Source organism: Phaethon aethereus (assembly GCF_964289735.1).
Source record: "Phaethon aethereus genome assembly, chromosome: 2".
Lineage (NCBI taxonomy): Eukaryota > Metazoa > Chordata > Aves > Phaethontiformes > Phaethontidae > Phaethon > Phaethon aethereus.
Genome location: NC_138582.1, coordinates 85,126,941 through 85,139,447, shown reverse-complemented (window position 1 = coordinate 85,139,447; position 12,507 = coordinate 85,126,941).

Genomic DNA, 12,507 nt, shown 5'->3' with positions numbered 1-12,507 from the left:
GTCTGATTCCCTCTAAAAAAAAAAAAAATTAAAAAATTCCCATCACAACGTGCATAATGCCTGAATTTTGCAGCACCTTAAAGCCAGTAGGTAATTCAATGGGATAATTCACCTTTAAAATCAGAAATTCCATCTCGATTGCCTCTGCTGTAATTATATACCTCGTAGTGCTGCACAGAGAGAGCGGAGCAAACAAAATCAAAGAACGAGTTGGCATCAGATCTCAAGGACTAGTGACAAGGGCAGCAACAGACAGATGCTGCAGAGGAGTGCCTAATGCACCTTGCCGCTATCTAACGATGTCAGGGAGAGGAATTGGTGGGCTGCACACCAAGCATGACGATAAACCACAACGATTTCATCTTGCCTGTGTTGCTGGCCTTGATGTCCAAACCTCTTCTGGCAATCTAAGCAATGCCAGGGCAGGGGCTCAGGCAGAACAGTCGTTTTTACATACATATAAGTGTAATATTACTGTGCCGTGTTAATTTTTTCGCACTGTCCCTGGCATGATTTAGGACGACGGCAACTAGCCTTATCTCAAACTGCCAAGTATGGTTTTGAGGACAACGCAGGTCAGAGGCTGTTACACCGTTTCTAGTCAGTTTTATGTAAGATAAGAATTGTTTTATTTTAAGCACAGAAATAAGAGGTTTTGTTGTAAGCACAGCCCTTGGCATGGCTTTTCCCCATCTCAATTAGAGTTTTCTCAGGCTATGCTCAGACAGGTGATCTTTGGCCTTTATTTCTACTTACTTACACGTAATATATGTACGCTACACTACAACGAGCTTAAAAAAAAGCCCAAGGTCACCTACATGAACTTTAATCTTTACCAAATGTATAGTCTTTATAAACAGAATTTGGCAGGCTGGAATGATGATTTAACACCATTAAAAAAACTAACGCATTAAAAATCATATATGGCAGTATTTGATTACTGCAATATGCTGCATTTGAAATTCATGCGTTCTCTATTAATAGAAGGACCAATTCATCAACTGCTGCTTATTCATATTGACACTGGTGCATGCTAAATGGAGCAATGTGAATCAGCTATACTTTTTGTATAAATAAACACTGTTGATGAGACTTGAGGACAATGGTTTGAATCTATAGGTTTCATTTTTGTGCCTTTGATTCCTTAGAATCACCCACAGTTATGGAAATGCTACAGATTTGCCTCCATCTTGATGTAAAGGTTAAAATTGAATGTGGTTAATTTGGTCAAGTAAAATTTTACATTTGTTTTCATTATCAGTTCAGTCTTGAAGGATTAAATGCTTTCTTCTAGGTATTCTAATAAAGAGTTTTAAAATCAGAATCAACTTAAAATATTTTTCCATAAATGTTTCTTCACCTTGAAACTGTGGACAGAATCAAGTGGTAATCGTGGCTACAGTAATGGCTAATAAATAGCTAATACGTAAATAGTAATGGCTATTTAGTTGGAGGCCTGTTTGAGAAAGAACAGCACAATCTAACTAAGATTGGATTTCCTGTTTTTACTAAATTCATATAAGAAATTTCTTATATAAGAAATATATTTCCACCATCTATGCAGCAGAATTTTTTTGCTGTGTACACACACATTTGGACAACATTTTTTCACTCTGATAGATAAGCAAACGGAAGAAGAATGACTGCTTCCCTAACACATTTAGAAACATACTGAAATAAAAAAAACAATTGGAAAAATATTTTTGCTGGAAGAGAAGGTTCTGTCTACTGCTAAAGTTTCTGGTATGAAAGTATTCTGAATTTTTCTGTGAGAAGAATTTTTTGTTCTGTTAAAGACAGACATAGAGCTGTAATAATTTTAAGATTTATTTAATATTGACTACTGTATTATGGCATTAAATTAAATATGATGAAAATTGATGAGATTTAACAATAAAATGTTACTGTGTAATTAAAATGCTTATTCAACATTCCTAGTTCAAGAAATCTTTTTGTTTCATGAGAAATTTTTAATTTCTATTTTATTTCGCATTTCAAAGTAAATTTTCAAATAATCAGTAAGGCGGAAAATAGATTTTGTATGCAAAGAAAACAGGTATTTACAGCTTAATGAAGTAAACAACTTGGATCAGCAAAATCCAGACTATTAATGCTTTATTACTAACTGAAACTTTCCCCTTAAAACATATTTCTTGATCTTCAGTCCAGCTGAGACCACATGAACTTCGGTTGTCTTAATCCTTTAAAAATCCACATGCATGCCCTGCTTGCAAATTTATAGTGCCTTAATCATTATCGGAAACTGGAAAAGTGTATTTGTAAAACAGAAACATGGAAAAGGTGTTGCATGCAGAATTATGTATTTTGAATGTACAGACATCCTCTAGTACTCACAACTTTGCATCTTTATTAGAAAGGCTCCACAGGGTATAAGAACATAATATAGCAATCTCTGTTGGCTTTCACTAAGTATATATTTAATTTATGTGTCACTGTGAATAGCATTCAAAGACATACTGCATGTGTTCATCCGAGATCATATGTTTTTTCTAATACATGCTAATTTTATCTTAAAATATTTGTCTTTATTTAAAAGGTCATTTGTTCTCTTGTACTTAAACATTTACATTTGTCGTTGTGGTTTGGCTGGCAGAGAAACTGGGATTATGTACATGTCGCCATTTGTCAAAATACTGCTGTAGTTTGAAAAATCTGCATTTACTGCTTCTGCCCGTCAGACTTTCAAGAACGCTGTGTTCTGTATCTTTTTAAAGACAAAGGTAAAAGAGCAGAAAATATTAAAATCAGTTTTGAAGGAAGCTTGATTTTTTTTAAAAGTGTGATTATAGCTGCTACTTGAAACATAGGCAGCAGCTCAACAAAAACAAAAGAAAGCAGATACACATATACTTAGATATGTACATGTAACTGCACTTCTGCGTGTTTATTTGTGTATACATCTAAACATGTTTTGCTGGACATGAATGGTTTTTTACCAGATTTTAGAGGAACTGATGAAACTCATATTAACAGCTGTCCAAATGGTTATAGCTGTGGTGCCATCACTTAGAAATTGGTGTATTTTCTTGTCAAGTGATGGTAGTAATATGATGGGAAATACCAGAATTTCTTAGCTCTGAATTCTGAAGTGTCACTTATAATCAAAACTAACCCAGCAAAACCCACTAAAACCTCATTTCTAGCTAAGCTGCAGTAATTTCGACTACATTTTCTCATCAGGATATATTGCTTTCCTCTCTCCCTTTAGAGCATGGAAGCAGCAGCAGTTTGGATAAATAAAGTAAAATGATTGTTCAGAAATCCTCAAGATAAAAAATATCTTCAGGTGGTTTCCTTCAAAAACAAAAAGTAAAAAAATTTTGATGAATGCATCTACCGGTAGCCAATAACATAAAGTAGAGCCAGATGGGATGCCATTTGTTTCCACAAGAAGCTCAAGGAAGAGGCTTATATTATTGTCATGCTGAGGAAATAAATTTGCAGACATGTTGGAAGATCCTTCATAATGAGGAGAATTGCAGTGAAAAAACGTGACAATTTGAACTCTCTGGATCTTCGCACAGGGGCAAGGATTATGTTTAATTTCAAGCCTGGTGAATTCTGTGGGAACCTTTAATCATGAGCATAACCACACAAAGTGCTAATCCTCTCATTTTGAAATTCCAGAAACTACAACTTGCCACTTGTTCATCTGCTGGTTTCTGTATATTAATTCAGTTGCAAAGAGAACACAAAGTTCATCACCATTTGAAAAGCAGAAAACAGAAACAATTTCTGCCTTACAGAGGGAAAATTTTGTTAAAACAACTTGGGTGATTTCTACCAGGGGTTATTTTTAGATCTGACTGAAAGATGATAACACTCTTTCCACAGTTCTACCACTTCAGTAAAAATGACACAGTAGTTTCCTGCTAAGGAGTTCTGAGTAATTATGCAGTAATGCAGAGTTTGTTGGTGATGTTCTTTTCTCCTCGTTTATCTTCAGTAGAATTTGTGCCTCCTGTGGAAGGTTCCACTATGCATGGTCAGTCGAGTAAGATGGTTATCGCTCTTTATAACATTAAACTGCTACTTCTTTAAGTCCCATGGCAGCTGGTAAAGGAGTGAAAGAAATGGTTTCTGCACACTACAGACATTTAAAAAATGTATCCACGCCATTTGATACACACAAAAATTATTAATTTTCAAACATTTTTAGAACATTTATGATTATTTTTACAGAAGTTAAAATTTGAAGAGAAGAAACTTTAAAGATAATTGCTTATTTTAGAACACCTGAAGAACTACACCAATGAATCTACACCAATGCACGCAGCATGGGCACCAAACAGGAGGAGCTGGAAGCCATTGTGCAGCGCGACAGCTATGACGTAGTTGCCATCACAGAAACATGGTGGGATGCTTCTCATGACTGGAGTGCTGCAATGGATGGCTATAAGCTCTTCCGAAGGGATAGAATGGGAAGAAGAGGCGGTGGGGTGGCTCTGTATGTTAGGGAGTGTTTTGATTGCATAGAAATCGAAGATTGTGAAGACCAAGTAGAGTGCTTGTGGGTAAGGATGAGGGGGAAGGCCAATGAGGCAGACATCCTGCTGGAGTCTGTTACAGGCCACCCAACCAGGATGAAGAGACGGATGAGACATTCTATAAGCGACTGGCGGAGGTCTCGCATTCGCTGGCCCTTGTTCTTGTGGGGGACTTCAATCTACTGGACATCTGCTGGAAGTATAACACGGCAGAGAGGAAACAGTCTAGGAGGTTCCTGGAGTGTGTGGAGGATAACTTCCTGATGCAGCTGGTGAGTGAGCCCACCAGGGGAGGTGCCTTGCTGGACCTGCTGTTTACGAACAGGGAAGGACTGGTGGGAGATGTGGTGGTCGGAGGCCGTCTTGGGCTTAGCGACCATGACATGATAGAATTCTCAGTTGTGAGTGAAGTAAGGAGAAGACTCAGCAAAACTGATATCATGGACTTCCGGAGGGCAGACTTTGGCCTGTTCAGGTCACTGGTTGAGAGTGTCCCTTGGGAGACAGTCCTGAAGGACAAAGGGGTCCAGGAAGGCTGGACAGTCTTCAAGAAGGAAATCTTAAAGGCGCAGGAGCAGGCGGTCCCCATGTGCCGTAAGAAGAGCTGGCGGGGAAGGCGACCGGCCTGGCTGAACAGGGAGATTTTGCTGGGACTCAGGGAAAAGAGGAGAGTTTATCACCTCTGGAAGAAGGGGAAGGCAACTCATGAAGAGTACAAGGATCCCGTTAGGTCAAGCAGGGACAAAATTAGAAAGGCAAAAGCCCAGCTAGAGCTCAGTCTGGCCACAGTCGTAAAGGATAATAAAAAATGTTTTTACAAATATATTAACAACAAAAAGAGAGGCAAGGAGAATCTCCATCCCCTACTGGATATGGCGGGGAACATTGTCTCCAAGGACGAGGACAAGGCTGAGGTACTTAATGCCTTCTTCGCCTCAGTCTTTAATAGCCACTCCAGGTATCCACAGGATATTCAGCCCCCTGAGCTGGAAGATGGGGATGGAGAGCACAATGTACTCCTCATAATCCAGGAGGAAGCAGTCAAGGACATGCTAAGCCACCTGGACACCCACAAGTCTATGGGGCCTGATGGGATCCACCCAAGAGTACTGAGAGAGCTGGCGGAGGAGCTTGCCAAGCCACTCTCCATCGTTTATCAGCAGTCCTGGTTAACAGGGGAGGTCCCAGAAGACTGGAGGCTTGCCAATGTGACGCCCGTCTACAAGAAAGGCCGGAAGGAGGATCCTGGGAACCACAGGCCTGTCAGCCTGACCTCTGTTCCAGGGAAGATTATGGAGCGGTTGGTTTTGAGAGTGCTAACAGGTCATCTGCAGAACAGCCAAAGGATCAGGCCCAGCCAGCATGGGTTCATGAAAGGCAGGTCCTGCTTGACCAACCTGATCTCCTTCTATGACCAGGTGACCCGCCTAGTGGATGAGGGAAAGGCAGTGGACGTTGTCTACCTGGACTTTAGTAAAGCCTTTGACAGCGTCTCCCACAGCATTCTCCTGGAGAAACTGGCGGCTCGTGGCTTAGATGGGTTTACTTTTCGCTGGGTGAGGAACTGGCTGGATGGCCGAGCCCAGAGAGTTGTGGTGAATGGCGTTAAATCCGGCTGGCGGCCGGTCACGAGTGGTGTTCCCCAGGGCTCGGTTCTGGGACCAGTCTTGTTCAATATCTTTATAGATGATCTGGATGAGGGAATCGAGTGCTCCCTCAGTAAGTTTGCAGATGACACCAAGCTGAGTGGGAGTGTTGATCTGCTGGAGGGTAGGAGGGCTCTGCAGAGGGATCTGGACAGGCTGGATCGATGGGCAGAGGCCAACTGTATGAGGTTTAATAAGGCCAAGTGCAGGGTCCTGCACTTTGGCCACAACAACCCCATGCAATGCTACAGGCTTGGGGAGGAGTGGCTGGAGAGCAGCCCGGCAGAAAGGGACCTGGGGGTGCTGGTTGACAGCCGGCTGAATATGAGCCGGCAGTGTGCCCAGGTGGCCAAGAAGGCCAACAGCGTCCTGGCCTGTATCAGGAATAGTGTGGCCAGCAGGAGTAGGGAAGTGATTGTGCCCCTGTACTCGGCACTGGTGAGGCCGCACCTTGAATACTGTGTTCAGTTTTGGGCCCCTCACTACAAGAAGGACATTGAGGTGCTGGAGCGTGTCCAGAGAAGGGCAACAAAGCTGGTGAGGGGTCTGGAGCACAAGTCTTATGAGGAGCGGCTGAGGGAACTGGGGTTGTTTAGTCTGGAGAAGAGGAGGCTGAGAGGAGACCTTATCGCTCTCTACAACTACCTGAAAGGGGGTTGTGGCGATGAGGGTGTTGGTCTCTTCTCCCAAGTAACTAGTGATAGGACAAGAGGAAATGGCCTCAAGTTGCACCAGGGGAGGTTCAGATTGGATATTAGGAAAAATTTCTTCACTGAGAGGGTGGTCAGGCATTGGAACAGGCTGCCCAGGGAGGTGGTGGAGTCGCCATCCCTGGAAGTGTTCAAAAAACGTGTGGATGTGGCGCTTCAGGACATGGTTTAGGGGACATGGTGGTTCTGGATTAATGGTTGGACTTGATGATCTTAAAGGTCCTTTCCAACCTAGTGATTCTGTGATTCTGTGATTCTGTGAACTACTTTTTTTTAAAAATTAACAATGTTTTGAATTCCACCTAATTTCAAGATATTTGGACAAAAAAATGATCTTGTGGTTTTGGATAGAAAACATTATCGCTTTTTTTTTTTTCCCCCCCAGACTGGTTTCACAGAATTTCCTAAGCAAAATCTGCTAAAAATACTTCTTATTGAATTTTTCTGTATGTTTATTCTTTCTCTAGCCTCGGGGACAGTAAGAGAGTAAGGCTAGGTCCCATTCTTAGACTAATAAAAGTTGCATAGATTCAAAGTAACCCAATATGAGCAAATGGTTTCCGTTCCTTTCAGTGAAGTTACTCTGCACAGATATTTTTGTAACAATATCTACAAGTCTATTGTCTTTTCAAGGGACCAGCTGACTCTGGTTCTTCTAAACAATGAGTTAAGACACCTAGCACTCACTCCACAGGGGGATAGGATAATATACCCATCAGAAAAGTGAAATAGTATAAGGATTAAATCTATCTATCATATATTTGAAAAGAAATTAAAGCGTACATAATTTTTATCATGATGTTTCTCTGTTGTTATTAAAATGGAAAACAAATATGTAATGATACTTTCTTGAGCTGTGGTAAATTTCAAACTTTGGTGAACTTCTCTGGAAAAAATTATCGTAAGAAAAATAAATATTCCCACCTGTCCACAGTGCTCTCAGAAAGCTGTGCAGAATCTAGGTAATCATGTATGTGGCTTGTTCAACCTTTTGGAGCAGAATTTACTTTCCTGCCTCTAGGAGTTAAGGCTCTGGAATACCCTCCTAGATTTCACTTTGTGGCCTCCAATGACAAACCTCAGCTTTCTGGCTTTTTGCCTAGCTGTAACTTCACTTTCACAAAAACAAAAAATAAAACAAAATGAAAAAAAACAAACCAAACAAAAAAAAAACCCCCAACAACAAAACGAAATACTCACATCAATAGCAATAAGGAAAAAAAAAAAGCTTCTTTGGAGGTTGTGGTTCTTTAAGAGTCCTTGGTTGACACCAGCCCCTGAATAATGAGGAAATGTCAAACTCAATAACCATAAAATGGATTAAATCAGCTCACAGAGATGCAACATTAGAAGAAGTGCTGACCTTGGCTATTTCACAACTGCTAGATGTGTCATTATAAACTGGAAGTTAATCAATTCTGATAGTAATCGTGGAGCACAGCTGGGAAAGAAAAGCTGACCTGAGGGGGGAAAAAGCATGTTCTCAAGTGTTGAAAGAGGGACTCAGCACATTATATATTTTTTTTTAATTTTAATAAAGCAGATGTGCACATAATATTTGATACAAAATACTAATTACTGGTTTGTCATTGAACAAATTATAAATACATATCCTGAAGCCGGTGAGGGTAGTAGCAAACCATAATCCAGATATTTTTAATATCCCAGAACTATGTTCTCAGTTCAAACTGAGGGTGATTTCCTCTTTAAAAAGGTACACATGTGACAAAACAGCCCAGGAACCATTTAGCCACAAAATTCAAGTATTTCTAAGCCTCTGATTCCCATTCTGTCAGATGTCTTATAATATTCCATCCACCTACTTGCACAGGACATCTGCAACTCATTTTCCCACCTGGAAAACAGAGGCACTTTGTGAAAAGCATGATATGCAAAGTTACAGAAAAGCTCATGGCAAAGAGAAATCTCATCTTCCAGCTAACTTTGTTTGTTAACTTCTGGATTATTCACTAAAGTGGAGGAGCAAATGGAGTTCAATCTCACAGAGATTTTTAAAAATAATGTGATTTATTTCTGTGGTGTATACACCAAATTATTCATGAAAATACTGTGTTTCTGAGAAGAGGCATGAGATCAAATAATATAATTAATGGTAACTTTTGGCAACTGATACTGAAAGTTATGTAGTCTCCAACCTTGGAGGTTTTTGAAACCAGACTGAATAAAGTCCTGTGAAACCTGGTCCACTTTCACTGTTGGACCTGCTTTGAGCAGAAGTTTGGAGTAGATACCTCTGAGGCCCCTTCTTAAATGACTCAATGAATTAGTTGCACTCACCTCTCCAAAATCAAGGACATGGTCTAATTGACAGTATCTAAACACATCTTAACTTTTAAGGCAAAGATTTCCATTTCCTATCTTAGGAGGTGCAACCCAGAAACAAGTGCGTGGTTCAAAGCGATCACTTGAGAAGGCAACACCTCTAACAGTTTGTGGAGTTCGTATGTAGTATCTTCAAAGGATCATTCCTTCCTGACAAGGAGGAGGTTAAGTAGCATCTTACTCTAAACAGTTCTATTCATTTTAACAGGACTATCTAGTAACCTAACTACAGCTCCATGTGTTTAAGGGTACCAAAAATCAGTGATTGCAGGTTCTGCCACCTTATGTCCAAGAAGTCCAACTATAGGCAGGAGTGAAAAGTCAAAGAGCCAAAACTCTACTTGTGTGTGTAAACACACAGTAGCAATCTCCACTACTTCTTTCAGTGATGCCACTCGCAAACGCAAATTAGGGTTCCCACATCTCGTGTCTAATGACTCTCATCAAAAACCAGAGAGCAGTACAATTTCTACACTTTCTTTTGACAAGCCCTGTCATGAATGTTGCTGTATTGGGTTTGGGTGGCAAGTTTTGGTAGCGGGGGGCTGCCGGGGTGGCTTCTGTGAGGAGCTGCCAGAAGCTTCCCCTGTGTCTGACAGAGCCAGTGCCAGCGGCTCCAAGAGGGACCCACCGCTGGCCAAGGCCGAGCCCATCAGCGACGGTGGCAGCGCCTCTGGGGTGACGGGCTTAAGGAGGGGAAACACCCGGCAACAGCAACTGCAGCCGGAGAGAGGAGTGAGAAGGTGTGGGAGCAGCAGCCCTGCAGCCCCCCGGCCAGGGCAGCAGGAGGGGCAGGAGGGGCTCCAGGCGCCGGAGCAGAGGGTCCCCGGCAGCCCCTGGGGAAGGGCCTGGCGAAGCCGGCTGTGCCCCGGCAGCCATGGAGCTCCACGGGGGAGCAGATCCCCACCCGCACCCGGGGAGGGCCCCACGCCGCAGCAGGGGGATGCCCGAAGGAGGCCGTGACCCCGTGGGCAGCCCGCGCTGGAGCCGGCTCCTGGCAGGGCCTGTGGCCCCGTGGGGAGAGGAGCCCCGGCTGGAGCAGGGGTGCGGGCAGGACTTGTGACCCCGCGGGGGACCCAGGCTGGAGCCGCCTGTTCCTGAAGGACGGCACCCGTGGGGGGACCCAGGCTGGAGCAGCTCGTGAAGAACTGCAGCCCCTGGGAAGGACCCACGTTGGAGAAGTTCATGGAGGACTGTCTCCCGTGGGAGGGACCCCAGGCTGGAGCAGGGCAGAGTGTGAGGAGCCTCCCCCTGAGGAGGAAGGAGCGGCAGAGACAGCGTGTGATGAACTGACCACAGCCCCCATTCCCTGTCGCCCTGCGCCGCTCGGGGGAGGAGACAGAGAAATCGGGAGTGAAGTTAACTTGGGAAGAAGGGAGGGGTGGGGGGAAGGTGTTTTAAGATTTGCTGTTATTTCTTACTATCCTGCTCTGATTTAATTGGTAATAAATTAAATTAATTTTTCTCCAAGTCTGTTTTGCCCGTGATGGTAACTGCTGACTGATCTCTCCCTGTCCGTTTCTTGACCCACAAGCTTTTTGTTGTATTTTTCTCTCCCCTGTCCAGCTGAGAAGGGGAGTGATAGTGTGGCTTTGGTGGGCAGCTGGTGTCCAGCCAGGGTCAACCCACCACAGTTAAATTGATTTTAATGGAAGAGCAGAGGTGTAAAGTGCCACACAGTGTGACTGAGCCCATCAGCATGCATTAGTATACTCCACACGCAAGCAGAGTCTCAGCAGAGGAATGCAGTAGGCAGGACACGCTAATTTGGCCCTATGTAGAGTGTAGTCCTACTTTTTAGGCTGAATTCTTTGTCCTGCTCCTCTTCATGACTGAACTGGTTAGCACCTCATAAGCTTCTGGCTTAAAAATTACCTCTCTCATTAGAGCCCAAAAGCATATTTTAGCAGTAATGCACAGGCTTTTGTGGTTTTGAAAAAAGGCTTGACTTTCCCCTTGTCTTCTCCCCAAATCTGCCATCCATTTGTTATTATCCTGTGAAGAACTTGTGTCAAATGTCGTATATCATTTCTGTGCAAATTAAAAAACAATCTGTGAAAGGATAAGCAAAAAAAAAGTCATTTTTGACACAGCTTAGATTCATGATTGTCAGTTTTGCACTACTATTTCAGTTAAAAAAGATGGATTTATTTCACAGGCTTGTTCTACATTTGAAGGTTTTGTACAATATAGTGCATTAGTTTAGTTAAGGACTTGAAAAAAATCATACCCTAGCTAAAACAGATATAGCGGCAAAAGAACTTTTGGCAGTGCAGCTTGCTCTATGTGGCACATACATTTTTTAAGTTATTCAACAGAGTTAATTTACTAGTATAAAATATATATATTTAGCTAGACCTGGGAAAGGTAGGAATACCTCAAGGTGCACATTTTTTTTTTTAAATGTAGAAAGCCTTACTCATGGTCTGAACTTTTCCCTAACACAGACATGAGCTCAAAATCTCTTCTATGAAAGAGCGGAATTTCTTTTACTTGACTGAGGTGTTGGAACATAGTAAGGAGAATTACAAAATGTTGCAAGTGAAATAACTGACAGTTCAGTCATTCATATGTATAATGAATAATATTATATTATATTTTATATATTATAATATCTCACTAATAACCGAGTTGAGAATCTGTAATTACAATGTAAAGGGTCTTCTCATTAAAGGCTAAAATACAGAGCTGTTAGTTTCTGAATTGATTCTCTCTTTTAACATTTGACAAAAAAGTATACTTGTGGGAATTGTCAGGTTTTGATATCTCTCATTCTAACAAACTCCCAAGATCAGAGTAATGAACTAAAGGGAAGGAACCTCCTCCATGTCAACCTTTTCACAGTCAAATTAAGATAATCCATAGCATACCTTGTACTACACAGGAGAAAGTGCCACTCCATCCACAGATGTTTCTGGGCACAGAAACAAAAGCGAATGATAAATCATAGACTCATAGAGTAACTAAGGTTGAAAGGGACCTTTGGAGATGACCTGATGCATCCCACCTTTCTAAAAGCAAGGCTAGCTGTGAAGGTATGGCTTTGCCCAGCTGCACACCAACTGGTCTGCAAAGAAAAGGTTGACATTCAGCTACTGCATCCAAATGAGGAGTTAGCAACTACTACGAGCGGAAAAAAAACTAAAATAGGAACAGCTTTTTGATCCAGCTATAGAAACAGGTATCAGCTCAACCAGGAGAGGAAAGCTTCTCGAACACTGTCACAGACACTTATTTGAAAGGGTCCCATGTGCAGTGCTAGCAGCTGATTCACAAATGAAACGTTGAAGGGTCCACCAT